At 42.0% G+C, this 20,728-nt stretch overlaps 1 long non-coding RNA gene across 1 annotated transcript; it reads left to right on the top strand.

The window, feature by feature from the left end:
* The first annotated feature begins 4,041 nt into the window (after positions 1–4,041).
* On the top strand, positions 4,042–4,884 carry LOC106562031 (uncharacterized). The gene is made up of 3 exons (XR_001318958.2): positions 4,042–4,180; positions 4,332–4,400; positions 4,486–4,884. It is a non-coding gene; the product is annotated as an uncharacterized LOC106562031 (long non-coding RNA).
* Positions 4,885–20,728: the final 15,844 nt, after the last annotated feature.

Genomic DNA, 20,728 nt, shown 5'->3' with positions numbered 1-20,728 from the left:
CGCTATGTCCGATTTTAAAATAGCTTTTCGGCGAAAGCACATTTTGCAATATTCTGAGTACATAGCTCGGCCATCACAGGCTAGCTAATTTGACACCCACCAAGTTTGGGGCTCACTAAACTCAGAATTAGTATTAGAAAAATTGGATTACGTCAGAATGCACTCCCAGGACTTCTACTTCAACAACAAATGTTGTTTTGTTCCAAATAATCCATAGTTATGTCCAAATACCGCCATTTGTTAGTGCATTCAGGTCACAGGTCGTGACAAAAAATTTCAAAATATTCCATTACTGTACTTAGAAGCATGTCAAACGCTGTTTAAAATCAATTTTTCTGCTATTTTTCTCGTAAAATAGCGATAATATTCCAACCGGGCAACGTTGTATTCATTCAAAGCTGAAAGAAAAAAATGGAGAAGTCTCGTGACCTCGCATCTCCAGTCTCACTGTCCCCAGGCTGACCACTCACAAACAGAGCTGCTGTACTTTGCCCAGAGACAGCAGACACCCCATTGCACTTTCTGGCGGCTTTAGAGAGCCAATGGAAGCCTTAGAAAGTGGCACGTTACAGCACAGATGCTGTCATGTCGATAGAGATGCAACAGAAGGACAACAAATTGTCAGACAGGGCACTTCCTGTATGGAATCTTCTCAGGTTTTGGCCTGCCATATGAGTTCTGTTATACACACAGACACCATTCAAACAGTTTTAGAAACTTTAGAGTGTTTTCTATCCAAATCTACTAATTATATGCATATTCTAGTTTCTGGGCAGGAGTAGTAACCAGAATTAATCGGGTACGTTTTTTATCCGGCCGTGAAAATATTGCCCCCTATCCCAAAGAAGTTAAATAGTTGGATGGTGAAGTGGATGTGCTTGGTGTACATATCCTGGAAAAGTTGACTGATCGTGTAACTAAACTCAGCAAAAAAAGAAACGACCCTTTTTCAGGACCCTGTCTTTCAAAGATTATAACATTTATGAAGGACGGTAGTTAAATAAAAAGTCATACAAGCAAATAACAACAGTGTATGGAGGCATATGCGCAATACAAAATTATAACCAACTCATAAAAGACTAAAATTCTGCCTTAAAATTGGAAGAGACAATTACTTTAAGGAGAAATTAATCAATTAGTCTGTCTGTGTAAAGCCCTGGCCATAGAGAGGGGTTTTTGTTCTTTATTTTGGTTAGGCCAGGGTGTTACATTGGGTGGGCGTTCTATGTTCTTTTTTCTAGGTTGGTTTGTTTCGTTGATTTTGGCCGTGTGGCTTCCAATCAGGCACAGCTGTAGCTTGATGTTGCTGATTGGGAGTCACACATAAGTAGCCTGTTTTTCCTTTGGGTTTTTGTGGGTGATTGTTTCTGTCTAGTGTTTTCTGTTTTGTTCATGTAGGACCAGACAGCACTGTTTGCTGTCGTTTCTGTCGAGTATTTTGTTTATAGTGGTTCATTTGATTAAATCTTTAAAATGAATACACATCCTCTGCTGCATCTTGGTTTTCTTACGACGACAGCCCTTACAGTCTGCCACCCATTAAAAATCATAAATGGCTTCAAATGATTAGTAGAAATTGAAAAATATATGATTTTCACTTAGTCTAAAGGTTTGATAGACTGCCTTACAAAATCCAAGTCAGTTGGGAACAGGTCTTTGATGTTCCAATACCTTGGCATCGGGACAATAAACTGATATATAAAACAACAGTTGACACATCAATCCATTAGTTTCAATTTACATTTTTTACGGTATATAGAATAAAGCACACGGAAACAGAATCAATACAGCATCTTTTTCTGGTACTGTCCATCGGTGGCTCACTTTTGGAGTCAGGTCCAGGAAGGGTTGTTATGTCATAATATCAGGGTTCAGATGGACCTGTAAACTGCATTGCTAGGGGATCTGAAAAAAACACGATCAATCAATGGGAAATATCGTTTTACTCTTGGGTAAAGTATTTATTTTTAGCTCAACATAGGTAGAAGTGTTACAAATAGGGAGGTTCAGGACCCTCATAAGACATCACAGTAAAATGGAGGGATGTCTTGCAAAAAGAAAAAATGGCATTATACTGGGAAAGATGGGTTAATCTGTGGACGTCGAGTAGTTAAGATCAGAATGAATGGTGGATTGGCTGCTGTGGGTGAAACTCCAACACTTGCAGAAAGAGGAAATTAGGAATTAGGAATACCTTCCTAATATTGAGTTGCACCCACTTTTGCCCTCAGAACAGCCTCAATTCGTTGGGGCACGGACTCTACAAGGTGTTGAAAGCGTTCCACAGGGATGCTGGCCCATCTTGACTCTAATGCTTCCCACAGTTGTATCAAGTTGGCTGGATGTCCTTTGGGTGGTGGACCATTCTTGATACACACAGGAAACTATTAGCTACTCTCTGTTATTATCAATGCATAGCCACTTTAATAACCCTACCTGCATGTACATAATTACCTCGACACCGGTGCCCCTGCACATTGAGACATTGACTCTGAACCGGTACCCCCTGTATATAGCCCCGCTATTGTTATTTACTGCTGCTCCTCAATTGTTTATTTTTCTTATCTCTTACTTTTTTGGGGGGGGGGGGTGGTATTTTCTTAAAACTGCATTGTTGGTTAAGGGCTTGCAAGTAAGCATTTCACTGTAAGGTCTACTACACCTGTTGTATTCGGCGCATGTGCTTTGATTTGATTTGAATGGCACACATACACAATCCATGTCTCAATTGTCTCAAGGTTTAAAATCCTTCTTTAACCTGTCTCCTCTCTTTTATTTACACCGTTTGAAGTGGATTTAACAAGTGACATCAATGAGGGATCATAGCCTTCACCTGGATTCCCCCGGTCAGTCTATGTCATGGAAAGAGCAGGTGTAACCTAATGTTTTGTACACTCTGTGTACAGTACAGTATGTATAATTTAAATACATGTACCGTAATATGTGAGCGAAAATTAGAAGGTGGCACACACTACTGGTCAACGTGAGCTACCAAAATTATTCTGAAGTGTGCCAGGCCTTGCAGTCCCAAGATGGGGGGAGCGGTGGTTCGTCAGACAAGAAAATGGCCTTGCCGAAATCCCCCCCCCAGCTAATTAACTTAATTTTGTCACTAGAGTCAAATACTTTCTGTGGCACACATCAGAGTCAAGTACCTTCTATAGAACAAACTTCACGTCAGGATAGGCAACCGAAATTAATAAACAATGTATGTGTGTTATATTAAACATAGAGGAGGGAGTAAAATCTAGGCAAGCAATAAACATTTCAGAACAACTGCTTGTCGAATAAGACATGGGAGAGATGACGAATTTTGGCAAAGAGATTTATTTATAGACTAATACACTTGAAACAAATAGCCAAACCGAAAACTGGAGACATTACTAGTGCCTCCCCCGCGATCAAACCGACATAAAAAATATGAAACGCAGCCTAACGTGATCATTGACAACTGCCTTGCAGACGAAGTAGGCTGTGCAACCTTTCTCCTTACAGGGGGTGTGGACATATTGGGATAGGCCAGGCCACTGACAGCACCACTAGTTTATACATCACCGACAAGAGCAGATCCCAAGAACGACGGAACTCTGCTGGCAAAAGAGAAATATGCTGATGTCAATGAGATGAAATTGTTTACAACACATTAGTGACTACTTGTTCATATTTTTCCTCATTAGGACTAAATATTTCGTTTTCATAGCAGAACTAGTTTGAGCTCAAAGGTCATCTGCCCTTGAAAACCAAATTCTCTTTTTGAAAACGGCCTATAGGCATCGATATGAGTCGGTTTATTATAGTTTCCAAATTGACTACACAATGTAAATAGGATAATTTTTGTTATGAAGTCTCGTCCAAAAAAGGAGTTTGGTATGTGACTGCGACATGATTTACTGTACTTGAGGGTTTCGTTTGGATTACAATTAAGTGAACATTTTTTGCCTAATAACACATTGTGGAGTTGTGTCGAAAATCTCCACTCTGCCAGAATCCCCCCTCCCCCTTCGCGTAAACGCGCACGCACTCCATTCTTCATTGCTGCGACTTGCTTGCTAGTTGAGATTTCTGCTCTTCACTCCATTGTCAGTTTAGCCTACATTTCACTCATCTTAGTAGCCGAAAGCATTTTATGTGTGTGTCCGTCTGAAGAGACTGGCAGGACCTCACAAACTCAGACTGACATGTAAGCTAAATTTATCTAACGTAATTGTTATTTGTCTATTTGTCAATGCACAACTGTATTGTAATTATATTATTGCACTTATTTCAAATGATAATTATGTTGTTTCTCTACCAGTACACTATTAAAATACTATTAAAACTCTGTTGAACAGTGTGCAGGAGGAAAAACAACTCTGCTGAAACGGACACACGTGACGGACTGAGTTGCTTTTTCCCAAAAGGTACAGTATCTTTTTAATGTTCAAGTAAGCGGGATTACCTAGTGCTTACAATTAATACTTCCCATTCAAATACTGTGTTTTTTAGATCCGGTTGTCAACAAATCTGAAGGACAATGACCAGAACCTAGAAAGCAGAACTTCATCAGAGAGAGTTGTTTTCTCTTTCAGTGACGTCTCCAAGTTGCCTATCTTACTATCAAAAACATTTTCTTATTTGCAACATCAAACTATTCACTCCTTACAGTTTGGGTTTAGGTTTGAGGTGTCATTTATAAGTAAAGGGAGCAACCATATTTATGTTTCTCTCTCAATATTATGAAAATATTACTTCTCATATCCTACCACAGGGCGGCGCTCTTGCTCCATTCTGAAGAAGAAAAAAATACTGATGTACAGCTACACAAAACTGTTCACTGCAGTCCAGATATCCACTTTCTGATGCCTTACCCTGATATACCAAATAAATAATTCCAAGCCCTTCACATTTTATTTGTAATGTATTTAATTAATTTATTCAATACGTTATTCCAGATGTAGAATGTAATGGGTAACTTGATATCCAATTCATGAATTCAGAGTGCTGAACCTTTTAAGTGAGGATTGTACAATTCAAGAGTGTGTCTTCAATTTACTTCAGGACTGAACTGAAATGAGGTTGACCCCAACCCTGGCTATAACGTTTTTAGACTGAAGGTACTCTCTGTACAGTCTATTGTGGTGGAGGGGTGCACCTAACTGAATTACAGTGCCTTCAGGTATTGACTTTTTCCACATTTTGTTCTGTTACAGCCTGATTTTAAAATGGATTACATTTAGATTTTGTGTCACTGGCTGACACACATAATGTCAAAGTGGAATACATTTTTTGTAATTTTTACAGATTAATAAAAAATGAAAAGCTGAAACGTCTTAAGTCAATAGGTATTTAACCCTTTGTTATTGCAAGTCTAAATTAGTTCAGGAGTAAAAACGTGCTTCACATGTTACATAATAAGTTGCATGGACTCGCACTGTGTGCAATAATAGTGTTTAAAATGATTTTTGAATGACTACATCATCTCTGTACCCCACACATACAATTATCTGTAAGGTCCCTCAGTCGAGCAGTGATTTTCAAACACTGATTCAACCACAAAGACCAGGGAGGTTTTCCATTGCATCGCAAACAAGGGTACCTATTCCAAAACATGCATCCTGTTTGCAATAAGGAACTAAAGTAAAACTAAGTACAAGTAAAATTCTAGAGGAAAAAGTATCCAATTGTCATACTTGAGTAAAAGTAAAGATACCTTAAATAGAAAATGAATCAAATAAAAGTGAATGTCACCCAGTAAAATACTATTTCAGTAAAAGTCTATAAGTATTTGGTTTTAAATAATATACTTAAGTTTCAAAAGTAAAAGTAGAAATAATTTCACATTCATTATATTAATTATTATATCTTTTTTAAATTTACAGAGAGCCAGGGGCACACTCCAACACTAAGAAATAATTTACAAATGAATAATTTGTGTTTAGTGAGTTTGCCAGTGTCACGTGTGCTCCCTCTCCGGCCTCTAGGTTACCAGGCAGCTCATTATGGCGCACACCTGTCACCATCCTTACGTGCACCTGCATGTCGTCAGACTCACCTGGACTCCATCACTTCCCCTGATTACGTTCCTTGTATGTCACTCCCTTTGGTTCCTTCCCAAGGCGTCATTGTTTCTGTTTCTGTTTCTGGTCTGGGCGTTGTTCGTGTTTTTTGTTTTGTATTATGTTCTATTTATTTGTTAAAACACTCACTCCCTGAACTTGCTTCCCAAATCTTAGCGCGTGTCGTTACAGCCAGATAAGAGGCAGAAGGGATGACCAGGGATGCTCTCTTTATGTGTGTGAACTGGACCATTTTGCTGTCCTGCTAAGCATTGGAAATGTAACGAGTACTTTTGGGTGTCAGGGAAAATGTATGGAGTAAATTGACATTTTGGAATGTAGTGAAGTAAAAGTTGTCAAAAATATAAATAGGAAAGTACAGTACAGATACCCCAAAATAACTACTTAAATTGTACTTTAAAGTATTTTTTACTTAAGTACTTTACAACACTGCCTTTTTAGCAGGACAATAACTGAAAAAACAAGGCCAAATATACACTGGTGTTGCTTACCAAGACGACATTGAATGTTTCTGAGTGGCCTAGTTACAGCTTTGACTTAAATTGGCTTGAAAATCTATGGCAAGACTTGAAAATGGCTGTCAAGCAACTGTGCAAAGCTGTCATCAAGGCAAAGGGTGTCTACTTTGAAGAATCTAACATATAAAATGTATCTTGATTTGTTTAAATCTTTTTTGGTTACTACATGATTCCATATGTTATTTCATAATGTTGATGTCTTCACTACTGTTCTACAATGTAGAAAATAGTAAAAATAAAGAAAAACCCTTGAATGAGTAGTTGTGTCCAAACTTTGGACTTGTACTGTATATATTTCCACACTGAGGTTGGAATAATACCGTGAAAGTGAAAATAATTATAATGCCCTTTTTTGTAAGAGCTGTTTGAAAAAAAACACCTGAAATGTCAAGCTGTGTTGGTGAGATGGAGTTTTTTCCTGCCTGGTGACACACAGTATATTTTAAATAGACCATTAAGAAAGTTCCAAACTTCTTTGCCAATAACAGATAGTTTTCCCCTCCCCACAGAACACTCCCAGACAGTCCTAGTTAAATTATTGCTTGAGAAATTGCTCTTTGCTAAGAAGCTATTTTTGTTTCTTTTGACCATAAATGTACTTAATTGTTACCCAGACCTTTTGACCAGTAACGTACTTAATTGTTACCCAGAAATTATTTGATATTGAGATAAAAAAAATGTCTGCATTGGGGCCTCCCGAGTGGCGCAGTGGTCTAAGGCACTGCATCACAGTGCTAGCTGTGCCACTAGAGATCCTGGTTTGAGTCCAGGCTCTGTTGCAGCCGGCCGCGACTGGGAGACCCAGGGGACGGCGTACAATTGGCCCAGCATCGTCCGGGGTAGGGTAGGGTAGGGTAGGGTAGGGTAGGGTAGGGTAGGGTAGGGTAGGGGAGGGGAGGGGAGGGGAGGGGAGGGCAGGGCTTGGCTGGCAGGGATGTCCTTGTCTCATCGCACTCTAGCGACTCCTGTGGCGGGCACATGGACATTGACACAGTCGCCAGGTGTATGGTGTTTCCTCCGACACATGGGTGTGGCTGGCTTCTGGGTTTAGCAGGCATTGTGTCAAGAAGCAGTGCAGCTTGGTTGGGTTGTGTTTCAGAGGATGCATGGCTCCTGACCTTCGCCTCTCCCGAGTCCGTATGGGTGTTGCAGTGATGAGACAAGACTGTAACTACCAATTAGATACCATGTAAAAGGGGTAAAAAAATATATATTTAACAAAAGATATAATAAAAAAAGTCTGCATTGGGCTTTGTGAGTGTTTGTGTGCGTAAGTGTGCACGTGTACGTGTATATGTGTGAGAGAGAGGTGTGTAGACAGAGGTACTCTCAGAGGCACTCTCAGATTGGTCCTGTTTTTAAAAAAAAGTTTGTTTTTTCTCTGTAATACTACTAGCCACTTAACAATTTTATGAAGTTGGCTTTCGTTAGCCTAAATAGGTGCCCAATCTCCCAACCTAACTAGCTACCAAGAAACAATTTCAGGCTATCAATCAAGTTAGAGTAGCTAGCTTGTCTTACTATCTTAGCTGGCATGCCTTCTGGCAAGGTTGGTAGACTTCAGAAAAGCAAGTAATTACTAAATGTAGCAGAGACGCACATTTATTTTCATAAAAAATAAGAACCACCAGTCAGGAGGATGCAGACAGCTCAAGAGTTATGCTTAAATATGCAGAAAAATATGAATATCTTTTACATAGAATTCAGCATAATGATTTTGGCTCTAGATAGCAGGAGAAAATCTGCTTCAGGGGTTTTAAAAATGCAAAACTCTCCAACTTACGGGGGTCTAACCCCGCTCCGGACCACCTATCAGCCATCCACACTTACTTTGTCCAATCTGACTGCTAGAGGTTTACCGCCGAACATGATTGCTGCTATTCAGTTCGCAAGGCCTTTGGATGGTCTGTGTGAGGCCCCCTTTGGAACCACTGGAGGCAGTGGATCTGAAAAACCTCTCCTACAGGACCACTCTGCTAGTGTCTTTGGCTTTGGCTAAACACATTGGGATCTCCATGTGTTATCCATACACCCGTCCTGTACCCAGTTCGCCCCTGGTGACTCTTAAGGTGACATTGCTTTTTGTCTGTTTTGATAATCCAGCTGTCTAGGTAGCGTTTCTCCTACTGGATTGTGGAGGTGTATAGTAGCAGGGGGCAAGGGTTACCCAGCGGTGTACACACCCACTCCACCATTTACATTTTAGTCATTTAGCAGAAGCTTCTATCCAAAGCAACTTACAGGAGCAATTAGGGTTAAGCGCCTTGCTCAAGAGCACATTGACAGATTTCACCTAGTTGACTCAAGGATTTGAACCAGCAACCTTTCGGTTACTGGTCCGACCACTCTTAACCGCTAGGCTACCTGCCACCAGAGGTCTGGCAGCGTCTTGGGTTGACTCTAGGGAATATTTGTGCTGCGGCAAGTTGGGCATCACCACACACTTTTGTGAGGTTTTATCGCTTGGATGTCACTGTTCCCAGTATAGCCCACAGTGTGCTACAGCTGGGACAGGTGAAGGTCCCTAGGCAGTGTGCTATGTGCGCAATACCCAGACTGCGGCATCTTGCAGGGTCAGGTCTGGGTGGTCTGCCATGGGCCGTTTCATTTAGTATCCGTTGGGGTCGGCTTTGGACGGGATTCCATTTCCCCATAGTATGTTGTACCAAAGTTGACTGGCTGAAAGAGAACATAAACGTTATGACTATAACTACTGTGCCCTGAAGGAAGGAAACGAGGTACAAGACCTGTTTGGCCCCGCACTGCCCGTTCCTTGGCTCAGTGAAGAGCGCTATGACATTGAAGGATTGAATCCAAGCCTCACGCTTATCACCTGTGGAAGGTGGGGCTTCCAGCGTGGTGCGGATTTCATTGGCCTTATCAGACGTGATTTTAGTTCCTTCAACAGAAGTCACGAGAGTGAGACTCCCCATAGTATATTTTACCTCCTTCAGGGAACAGTACTGTAGTTATAGTCATAACATTACTTTTTCCTAATGGCTATGCTGATTGAAGATATTTCTTGTCCCTTGTGACTAGTGTATGTGATGTGTCTGTGTGTGTCTGTGTGTGTGTGTCTGTGATCCAGCACTTCATCTTGCATTCCTAGTTTTAATTGTTTATTTACGTGGCTCTTAGCTGCCTAGTCAAACTCATTTTATCAGCAGTTTAAAGGGAGTTGGCTACAGAACAACAATGCTGGGTGGGGATCCTAAAGCTTACTACTGTACAAGCTCTACGGAGACGCAAGATTCGGAGCGTAGCACAGTTTTGCGATGTCGTTTTTCATCACAAAAGGGGTGGCTCCTTATAATACACTCTGGCATTCACCATACTTCTTTACTACCTGAAAAGATGCCATATCATTCCTTCCACAGCCGTGTGGGCAATGTGGTCGCTTGGTTCCTTGATATGATCTATATAATTTGCATTGACAAAATATAATCTCAGGGATTGTTCAAACAGTAAACCAAGAATCCACCCAAAAAGATATTTTGTTTAGAAGTAATAACTAGTGATTACAGGCTATTGTGAAATGGTAGGACTTGTAGCTATGTGCTTTTTTCTCAGTGACTAAAACATGATGATGTTCTATTTTTAGCTGGTATGGGAATGAATATACAAGCAGCAATCCAACTGGGATAATGTATTAGGTTACACCGGCAAGTGTAAAAATATTAACCAGGGCATATATTTTTGGGGAAATCTGATTATATCACATGGATATGTGGGAAGCTAAAAAGGCTAGCTAGTGTGCTGTATTTTTAGCCAGGCTAAAACCAGCTAGCCAGGCTGCCAGCTAGCTACTACCATAGACTTTAAAAACAGTATATATTGATAGCGCTGACGTCATCCACATATTGATATGGAAAACTCCCGATGCAGGAATTATTTAAATTTGAAGCGTGCCATACAGCTGAATTGGGCTGAATGGCACAAAAAAATTGCTAAGAATCATGGTGAATGTGGCTGTAACTAGCAAAGGATCATGGTCGATGTAGTCGTTTTCATCTTGCCTGAGAGCCTCCTCGTAGCCTGCCGGTCCATTATTGGCCTGTGTCAGCACGTGGTCCTGTGTGAGGACAAATGTAGTAGTCAGAATGAATCACTATTGAATTAGATAGATTTGTAGCAAACTTTCAAATAATTCACAGTGGGGATGGAACTTGATCATAATAAACAAAAGTTAGAGCCCAAAATGGTCGCCTAAACATATTTTGTTTGGCTGTACTGGCGATTGTAATTTACAGTGAACAAAAATATGAACGCAACATGCAACAATTTCAAAGATTTTACTGAGTTACAGTTCATATAAGAAAATTAGTATTTAAAAAAAAGTTATTAGGCCCTAATCGATGGATTTCACATGAATGGGATATGGGATAACAGATATGTATCTGTTGGTCACAGATGCCTTTTTTTTAAAAGGTAGGGGTTGTGGATCAGAAAACCAGTCAGTATCTGGTGTGACCGTCTCATGAAGCGTGACACATCTCCTTTGCATAGAGTTGATCAGGCTGTTGATTGTGGCCTGTGGAATGTTGTCCCACTCCTCTTCAATGGCTGTGCGAAGTTGCTGGATATTGTCAGGAACTGAAACACGCTTTCGTACATGTCAATCCAGAGCATCCCAAACATCAATGATTATGCAGGCCATGAATTGGGACATTGTCAGCTTCCAGGAATTGTGTACAGATCCTTGCAACATGCATTATCATGCTGAAACATCAGGTGATGGCAGCGGTATCTCTGTGCATTCAAACTGCCATCGATAAAATACATTTTGATTTTGTCCATAGCTTATGCCTGCCCTACCATAACACCACCGCCACCACGGGGAACTCTGTTCACAACGTTGACATCAGCAAACCGCTTGCCCTCACAACGTCATTTGCCCGGTACAGTTGAAACAGGATTAATCCGTGAAGAGCACACTTCTCCAACCTGCAAGTGGCCATCAAAGGTGAGCATTTGCCCAATTAAGTCGGTTACAATGCTGGACAGCAGTCAGGTCCAGACTCTGGTGAGGACGACAAACACGTAGATGAGACGGTTTCTGACAGTTGGTGCAGATATTCTTTGATTGTGCAAGGCCACAGTTTCATCAGCTGTTCAGCTGGCTGGTCTCAGACGATCCTGCAGGTGAAGAAGCCGGATGTGGAGGTCCTGGGCTGGTGTGGTTACATGTGGTCTGCGGTTGTGAGGCCTGTTGGATGTACTGCCAAATTCTCTGAAACGACGTTGGCTTATGGTAGAGAAATTATCATACAATTCTCTGGCAACAGCTCTGGTGGACATTCCTGCAGTCAGCATGCCAATTGAATGCTCCTTCAAAACTGTGCTACTGTGTTGTGTGGGAAAACTGCACATTATAGAGTGGCCTTTTATTGTCCCCAGCACAAGATGCACCTGTGTAATGATCATGCTGTTTAATCAGATTCTTGATATGTCACACCTGTCAGGTGGATGGATTATCTTGGCAAAGGAGAAATGCTCACTAACAGGGATGTAAACAAATTTGTGCTCAACATTTGAGAGAAATAAGCTTTTTGTGCATATGGAACATTTCGGGGATCTTTTATTTCAGCTCATGAAACATGAGACCAAAGCTTTACATGTTGTGTTTGTATTTTTGTTCAGTGTACATAAGTTTTCTAGGGCCGATCAGGGCTTTTAGCACCTCTAGGTTGATACACAGTAGCCGACCAGCAGAGCTCATGACTTCATGCTCCAGACGGGACACTGCCGGCTGGTTACTACTAGCAAGGGAAGGCGACACTTCTTTGTTTTTACTAAATGGAAATACAAAATAAAAAACATTGCTATCACGAATGGAAGTGAATGGAAGTGTGACCGGCGAGGATATCATGTTACCAAAAGGTGTCTGCTGCTCCAATAATCCCACTCCACCCAGACACGTGCATGCACGTAGATCAATGAAGTGAAGCTTGTAGTAACCCTTAGGGTACTCTAATTGTCATATCTTCTCTGGATAAGCCTTTTCATATAAAAATGACATTCTATTCAAATGAATCAAAGTTGCAAATTACTACGTCATTTATAGTAACTGGTGTTTTAACTCCTCTTCTCACACCTTTGGATAGAACCTTGAATAATAGTCGAATGTTGATTTGTGAAACAGTGCTCTGTATATTATGAGTGCATGGGAGGATCTTAGTGGTTGATCCGACCAATGATTGCACTCAGATTCCTCCTCCTGGTTGTCATGGTGAGAAAGACTCCCCTGCACCCTCTGGAGTCTCCCGTTTTTATTTTTTCCATCTCCTCCACTCTTCTTCCCCACTCTTAATGGCACTCAATATCTCTGCCCAACTGTAATGTAACTAAACCACCTCAAATAAAATGTGACATTTTGTCCATTGATCAGACCTATTCTGATACGGCGAAGCCATGATAACATTGGAGAGGAAATGGTGCCCCAACAGAGTGGTGGCACAACGATTCCACATCAATGCCAGATAGGGAACTTAACAAAGCATTTCCTAGAGCAGTCAATTATGCAAGGGCTTCCCACTGAAAACACAACAGAATAGAAAACAAATAACAGGTGCCAGTTTGTTCTGGGGTAGACAAACTTATACACAAACCGTGGTGTTGGGGTGCTCCCTGTATCCCAGGACCCATTCACTCAAACTGGGTTGTATGATGGGTGACATCCTCTGGCCTGCTGGATAAGTGGAGTATGTGCAAAGGGGGAAGGGTGGTTGGCTTGGCTGGATTTCACTGCAACATTTTACAACCCATTTCAGTGGTTGTCATGGTGATTGTTTACTTAACCAGGCAAGTCAGGTTAAGAACAAATTCTTATTTACAATGACAGCCTACACCAGCCAAACCCGGACGACGCTGGGCCAAATGTGCACCACCCTATGGGACTCCCAATCACAGCCGGTTGTGATATAGCCTGGATACAAACCAGGGAATCTATAGTGACGCCTCAAGTACTGAGATGCAGTGTCTTACACCCCTGCGCCACTCGGGAGATGATGATCTTGGCCATTTATTTAGCATAAGTCCGTCCAAACTGTTCATGGAATGGGTGACAGGGGTGGGGGATCACATCTTTGAAAGGAAGAAAAACATACGTCTTGTTGTCCACATGTTAACAGTGACCGCTGAACTCTCTGTTATAGAGAGTTGTATCTATACGAGTGTGAAAATGCACCTTCCAGACAATAGTGTGTGTGTGTGTGTGTGTGTGTGTGTGTGTGTGTGTGTGTGTGTGTGTGTGTGTGTGTGTGGGTGGGTGGGTGGATAAATACTTTCTAGAATGGTCCTTCTGCCTGAGGAGAGTTAACAGATGGGAACGGTGGGAACATCACTCCAGAAAACAATTTAACACGCTGCCTTCAATAGGAGAGGGGTATCCCACAGTCTATGTCCAATAACATATAATTACATATAGAATGACATATTGTCACTTCATAGGATCTCTGTGTCCAATAACATAAACTGCATGTTGAAAATGGTTGTCGTATAAGCCTACAATATACAATGCCAGTCAAAAGTTTGGACACACCTACTCATTCAAGGGTTTTTCTTTATTTTTATTATTTTCTACATTGTATAATAATAGTGAAGACTTCAAAATTATAAAATAACACAAATGGAATCATGTAGTAACCAAAAAAGTGTTAAACAAATCAAAATATATTTTATATTTTATATTCTTCAAATTAGCCACCCTTTGCCTTAATGACAGCTTTGCACACTCTTGGCATTCTCTCAACCAGCTTCACCTGGAATGCATTTCCAACAGTCTTGAAGGAGTTCCCACATATGCTGAGCACTTGTTGGCTGCTTTTCCTTCACTCTGCGGTCCAACTCATCCCAAACCATCTCAATTGGGTTGAGGTCGGGTGATTGTGGGGTCCAGGTCATCTGATGCAGCAATCCATCACTCTCTTTCTTGGTCAAATAGCCCTTACACAGTCAGGTTACTACATGATTCCATATGTGTTATTTTATAGTTTTTAAGTTCTCACTATTATTCTACAATGTTGCAAAAATAAAGAAAAAATCTTGAATGAGTAGGTGTGTCCAAACTTTTGACTGGTACTGTACATTCACATTTACATCTACTACATGTTGAAAATGTTGCATATAGACCATATACAGTACATTCACATTTACATGTTGGCTACTGTAGGTTACTGTACATGTCAGTCATACTGTGCAAATACTAAATATGGACATAATCAGTGACGATTTTAGCATGTAAATCTTGGTGGGGCAAAAAAAACAAAATGTGGGATGCATGCCAGCAAAGCCACTACACAACACTAAATAATACATTAATTGCACTATAACGGTGGCAAACGGTGCCCACAAACTGTTAGGGCCTACATAAAGCTGTCCCAACAGAAGAGTCCCAACAGCAGTCCCAACACCTTACCACTGCTACACCTGGCTATCAGCAGAGCCTTGTCTGGCAGCCAAACAATTCATTGAGCGTCATTTACTGCCTTGAAAAAAACCGTACTGTAGCTGATATGGCTGACTTGCTTAAACAAATGTGGTTTCTTCAGACAATTGAGATGTACAAACTATGGCATAAGGGGACGACAAGCGGATAAGAGAAAATGCGTAATTTCGATTAAGACGGACAAAGTCAATATAACTATTGTTCACCACTTTTGAAATGTAAAGTGACAGAATTCAGAACATGGGCCATTCTTACAGTTTTCTCCCTGTACACCATGTCATAACTTGTAGGATTAATAAAGGGGGCATATAAGCAGACAATGACATTTCTTACAATATTCAATGATTAATTTTCTCAAAAACAGGTTATAGGCTACATGTGCACCACCAAGTCAGAACAGTAGGCAAAATTAAGAGGTGAAAATTGACCATATTATTAGGGTGAGGCACATGGGCTACTAACAGCATACACTTAGTATTACATTCTTAGCTACAATATACATATCTCCCTGGCATATTACATTATTTATACAGCAGCATAGAAGACCTTTTTGGACTCACCTTGTTGTGCTGTGCTCACTTGAACAGGAATGTGGCACGGCGGTCCTTTGTGGGCAAATATTGTCATCAAACTTTATCATCAAAGTCTGGCATTCTCTGGATGTATGTTGCTTTCAAGACAACTGGGAACTCAGAAAAAAAGATTGAACCATTATGACGTCAGTGATCTTCAGGTCTTAGCTCTAGAAAGAGGCCGGAGTTCCGAAAATACAATTCCGAGTTGGATGAAAATTCAAAACGTACTTTCTCAGTGGAATCTCATTTTTCCCGAGTTCCCAGTTATCTTGAACTCACTAGTCCGATTTTGAAGTCCCAAGTTAACAGTTGTTTTGAGCGCCGCACAAACCATGCTTCATTGACAGCATGAGCAGTGTTTTTTTTCTGTAGCTGTCTATATACCACCACAGAGCGAGGTTGGAGCTAAAACCACACGAAATGAGCTGTATTCCACCATAGGCAAACAGGAAAACGCTCACCCGTACTACACCGGCTCCGACGCTCGTCGGATGTGGCAGGGCTTGCAAACTATTACAGACTACAAAGGGAAGCACAGCCAAGAGCTGCCCAGTGACACAAGCCTACCAGACGAGCTAAATAACTTGTATGCTTGTTTCGAGGCAAGTAACACTGAAACATGCATGAGAGCACTAACTGTTCTGGATGACTGTGTGATCACACTCTCCGCAGCCAATGTGAGTAAGACCTTTAAACAGGTCAACATTCACAAGGCCGCTGGGCCAGACGGATTACTCCGAGCATGAGCTGACCAACTGCCAAGTGTCTTCACTGACATTTTCAACCTCTCCCTGTCTGAGTCTGTAATACCAACATGTTTCAAGCAGACCACCATAGTCCCTGTGCCCAAGAACACTAAGGTAACCTGCCTAAATGACTACCGACCCGTAGAACACATGTCTGTAGCCATGAAGTGCTTTGAAAGGCTGGTCATGGCTCACATCAACACCATTATCCCAGAAACCCTAGACCCACTTCAATTTGCATACCGCCACAACAGATCCACAATTGATGCAATCTCTATTGCACTCCACACTGCCCTTTCCCACCTGGACAAAAGGAACACCTATGTGAGAATGCTATTCATTGACTACAGCTCAGCGTTCAACAACATAGTGCCCTCAAAACTCATCACTATGCTTAGGACCCTGGTACTAAACAGCTCCATCTGCAACTGGATCCTAGACTTCCTGACGGGCCGCCCCAGGTGGTAAGGGTATGTAACAACACATCCACCACACTGATCCTCAACACGGAGACCCCTCAGGGGTGCGTGTTCAGTCCCCTCCTGTACTCCCCATTCACTCATGACTGCACGGCCAGTCACAACTCCGACACTATCATTTTTGCTGATGACACAACAGTGGCAGGCCTGATCACTGACAATGATGAGACAGCCTATAGGGAGGTCAGAGACCTGATCATTTGGTGCAAGGACAACAACCTCTCCCTCAACGTGATCAAGACAAAGGAGATGATTGTGGACTACAGGAAAAAGAGGACTGAGCACGCCCCCATTCTCATCGACGGGGCCGTAGTGGAGCAGGTTGAGTTCCTTGGCATCCACATCAACAAAAAACTAACATGGTCCAAGCACACCAAGACAGTCATGAAGAGGGCACGACAAAACCTATTCCCCTTCAGGAGACTGAAAAGATTTGGCATGGGTCCTCAGATCTTCAAAAGATTTTACTTCTGCACCATCGAGAGCATCCTGACTGGTTGCATCACTGCCTTCTATGGCAACTGCTCGGCCTCCAACCACAAGGCACTACAGAGGGTAGTGCGTACGGCCCAGTACATCACCAGGGCCAAGCTTCCTGCCATCCAGGACCTCTATACCAGCCGGTGTCAGAGGAAGGCCCTAAAAATTGTCAAAGACTTCAACCACCCTAGTCATAGACTGTTCTCTCTGCTACCGAACGGCAAGCGGTACCGGAGCACCAAGTCTAGGTCCAAGAGGCATCTAAACAGCTTCTACCCCCAAGCCATAAGACTCCTGAACAGCTAATCAAATGGCTACCCAGACTATTTGCACCCCCCCACGCTGCTACTACTCTCCGTTATTATCTATGCATAGCCTCTTTATCTATGCATAGCCACTTGTACATAATTATCTCAATGACCTTGACACCGGTAACGTCATTTTATCTGTGTCCAATGACCTTGAGCCCTCTTGGATGGACACTTCTAATGTAACTCTATGGCAGCACCCAAGGGGCTTGAATTTTCTAGCTCTACCCTTAGACTTGGCAGTGAAGTAGTGTCCCCATAAGTGACAGAACACTGAGCCAATCACGGCACAACACTCCGTATTTTCTGCTGGCTTGCCCCACCACCACAGAAAGCACTGAGCTAGGCTGAAACACCTGCCTTTTGGAGCTGCCTTACTTAAGAAAACAAAAAAGAGACCATGTTTGCTTTATTAACTCAATTACATTTTTTTACATTGTTTGCAAACTTCTATGTGACACGTATTAATGCCAAAACAAAAGGAAAGCCCAAAACAAAAACAACCACAAATATATTGTTATTACTATTATGTTTTGCAAAAAATAGCCCTGAATGATGGTTGTGACCCCCTGAATGATGGGTCACAACTGGACATAATGCATACACTATGACATCAGTTAGATATCAGTTAGGCACATATGAATAGGTAGTCTTACAGCTAGTCCCAATGTAATGTAACAACGTTATCTAGTCCACTCTACACCACTATGTAAGTGGTTGTGCTTGATTGGATAAATGTGGTCGGAGGCGTCGTATGTGTGACGCAAATGCCAACACAATTGCGTAGCCTCCGGAGACACGCAGAGGCCAAATTGAGCACCATACCACATCACCGTTTGCCTCTCAAATGTAACAATTCGGAGGGCTTAGTATAACTCTGCATTCACATGATTGGTTGATGGTAGGTGGGGGCGGGAGGTCCTCTATAAACACAAACTCTCTTCCATGACAACAGCTCTGCACTGCTCCATGAAGCGCAAGAAGTATGAATGCCCTGACGTCTGCAGAAGCCGTATCACCATAAATGCTGCAAGGCCAATGCAAACGGTGGAATGACCATGCAGCGCCTTTAAGAACAGCTAACAGTCGTTAACAGGCGCTATTGTGTCGTATAGGTGGATACTGTAGAATACACCTATGCCTGACAGGAGGTATCCGTTACCGCGTCAGCCAACTGGAACATTATACCGGTTGTCAGGATCACGTTCCTTTATCGAATTATTTATTTATCTCTCTCACACACACTTTCTCTCTCCAGTGTCTCGCTCTCTTTCGCTTTAGGTACGTACCTCTCCTCATCAGCTTGCCAAGCGCGCGAGAGCTGTGCGTAAAAAAGTAGCGCTGGGTGTCTGTCGCCGCTTATTGAATTACATCACGCTTCGGAGTTCCTCTCCGGGAGCACGAGCTCAAACAGCCCCGTCCCTTCATCCTCTTTGTCCTCACTTAAGCCAACGTCCACAGAGCAACGCCGACTTTGAGAGGAAGTTTCACCGCCAGTATTGGCGTCGCCAAACGATTGAGGATTGTCGGCGGAGGCGAAACGGAGTAAAACATTCTTCCTAAAAAAACAGAAACGGGTAAAACCTTCAAGGTAAGACCCGTGTGTTTGTTTACTTTTGGTGAACTCCGAGTACGCGCTGTTTGTTGCAGTGGACAGGTGTTCTCCGGTTATTCGTCGCGGGTTTGGAGAAGCCCAACAGGCACCAACAGGGCCGGCTGGTTGGGATAATGGAGATGTAGAATTAACGGGTAGGCAATAGGCATTTGTCATCCTGACGTAGCTTAGTTTTTGCATGTTAAATGTTTAGCATTTCGAATTAATTAGGAAACGGGAATTCACAGTTTATGCAGAGGTTGATTCTGAGAGAGGGTGAACTTGCAGCATACTTTCAGTCGTAAATCCTATTCCCAATTCATTCATCTCCCTGTATGTAACTTTGACAGTGATACACACACACACACACCGTGGCGTGTATTCATGGTTCCCAACGAAAGCCAATCAAAATACATACAATTATTTTATCTTTTGTGTCTCTGTGTTTCATAATTGGCCTAAAATTCACAAGAGGTTGAATGTATCTCACAGGAGAAAGCATCCAGGCGAGCGAAAACCCTGTCTCTCTACGTGTTGGCCATATATCTGATGCTGTCTGGTCCAAAGAGTATGACATTGTTGCCGCCCGTTGCTTTGAAGGCAAGGGAAGCCAGCGAGCATTTGGCCTCCCTTGATAAAAAAATAAAATAACAATTAGCCAATCGGCATTGAGCTAAACGGAGCGAGCTCAGCTGTGAATGGTCCTGGTTCACAAAAAAAAAAGTGTTAAGGGAAGCCACCTTGGATTTTGGTGTCATTCCTATCAAATCCCATTGAGAGCATACATCATAGACAAAAAAAATGTGATTTGTTGTATCTCGTTGTGTTGTTGTCCTCTGGTGGCTAGCTAGCTAGATAAGTGTCCTCTTCCTAAATTAGCCATGGATGGAGATAGGGGTTTGGACTTGTGGTTTTACTTAAATCTCCGTACTGGCCAATGATTATAATGGCAATTATAATCCAACCATTAATTCATACATTGTTGTGCCCCTGGCCTGAGTGGATGGAAGTTCAATATGTAGCTAGATGTAGAAGCCTAATGTTAACTAGCTATCATTGGCCATGAATGGAAGTTAGGCTAGCGAGCAAGAATTTTAGCCCGGTAGCCTAGGACAACAAAAAATAAAAGCGTGTACTGTATGATAGTGATAGACCGTTTCGTCAACATGAAAGAGAGGAGGATGGCATTGGTGTTTCTCAACAAGTAGGGTGAGTCAACGATGTGGTATGGTGCTCACGAACGTGCGCACACACACACATGCAGAAATCAGAACCATGGACAGCCACATGATATTTAGCTTACGTTGAATGGATTCAATTGTTTTTGGTATCTTTTAGTTGTCACTGTATTATACTAAGCACAGGTGATCTGATGATGTTGAAATGTTGAAGTTGAAATGGTGCTGGAATATTGGAGGCAGCTCCTGTTTTCTTTGCGACTTGTGGTAACTCTCCGTGGTTCTAAATCGATAGTTGTTTAGTGGTCCGAAAATGTCGGAAACATTGACTTGCTTTTCCATGCTGTA

Source organism: Salmo salar, chromosome 11 (genome assembly GCF_965601325.2).
Source record: "Salmo salar chromosome 11, fSalSal1, whole genome shotgun sequence".
In the NCBI taxonomy this organism is placed as follows: Eukaryota; Metazoa; Chordata; class Actinopteri; order Salmoniformes; family Salmonidae; genus Salmo; species Salmo salar.
Note: the sequence above shows the minus strand (reverse complement) of the source record. Positions and strands in the feature narration are given on the sequence as shown.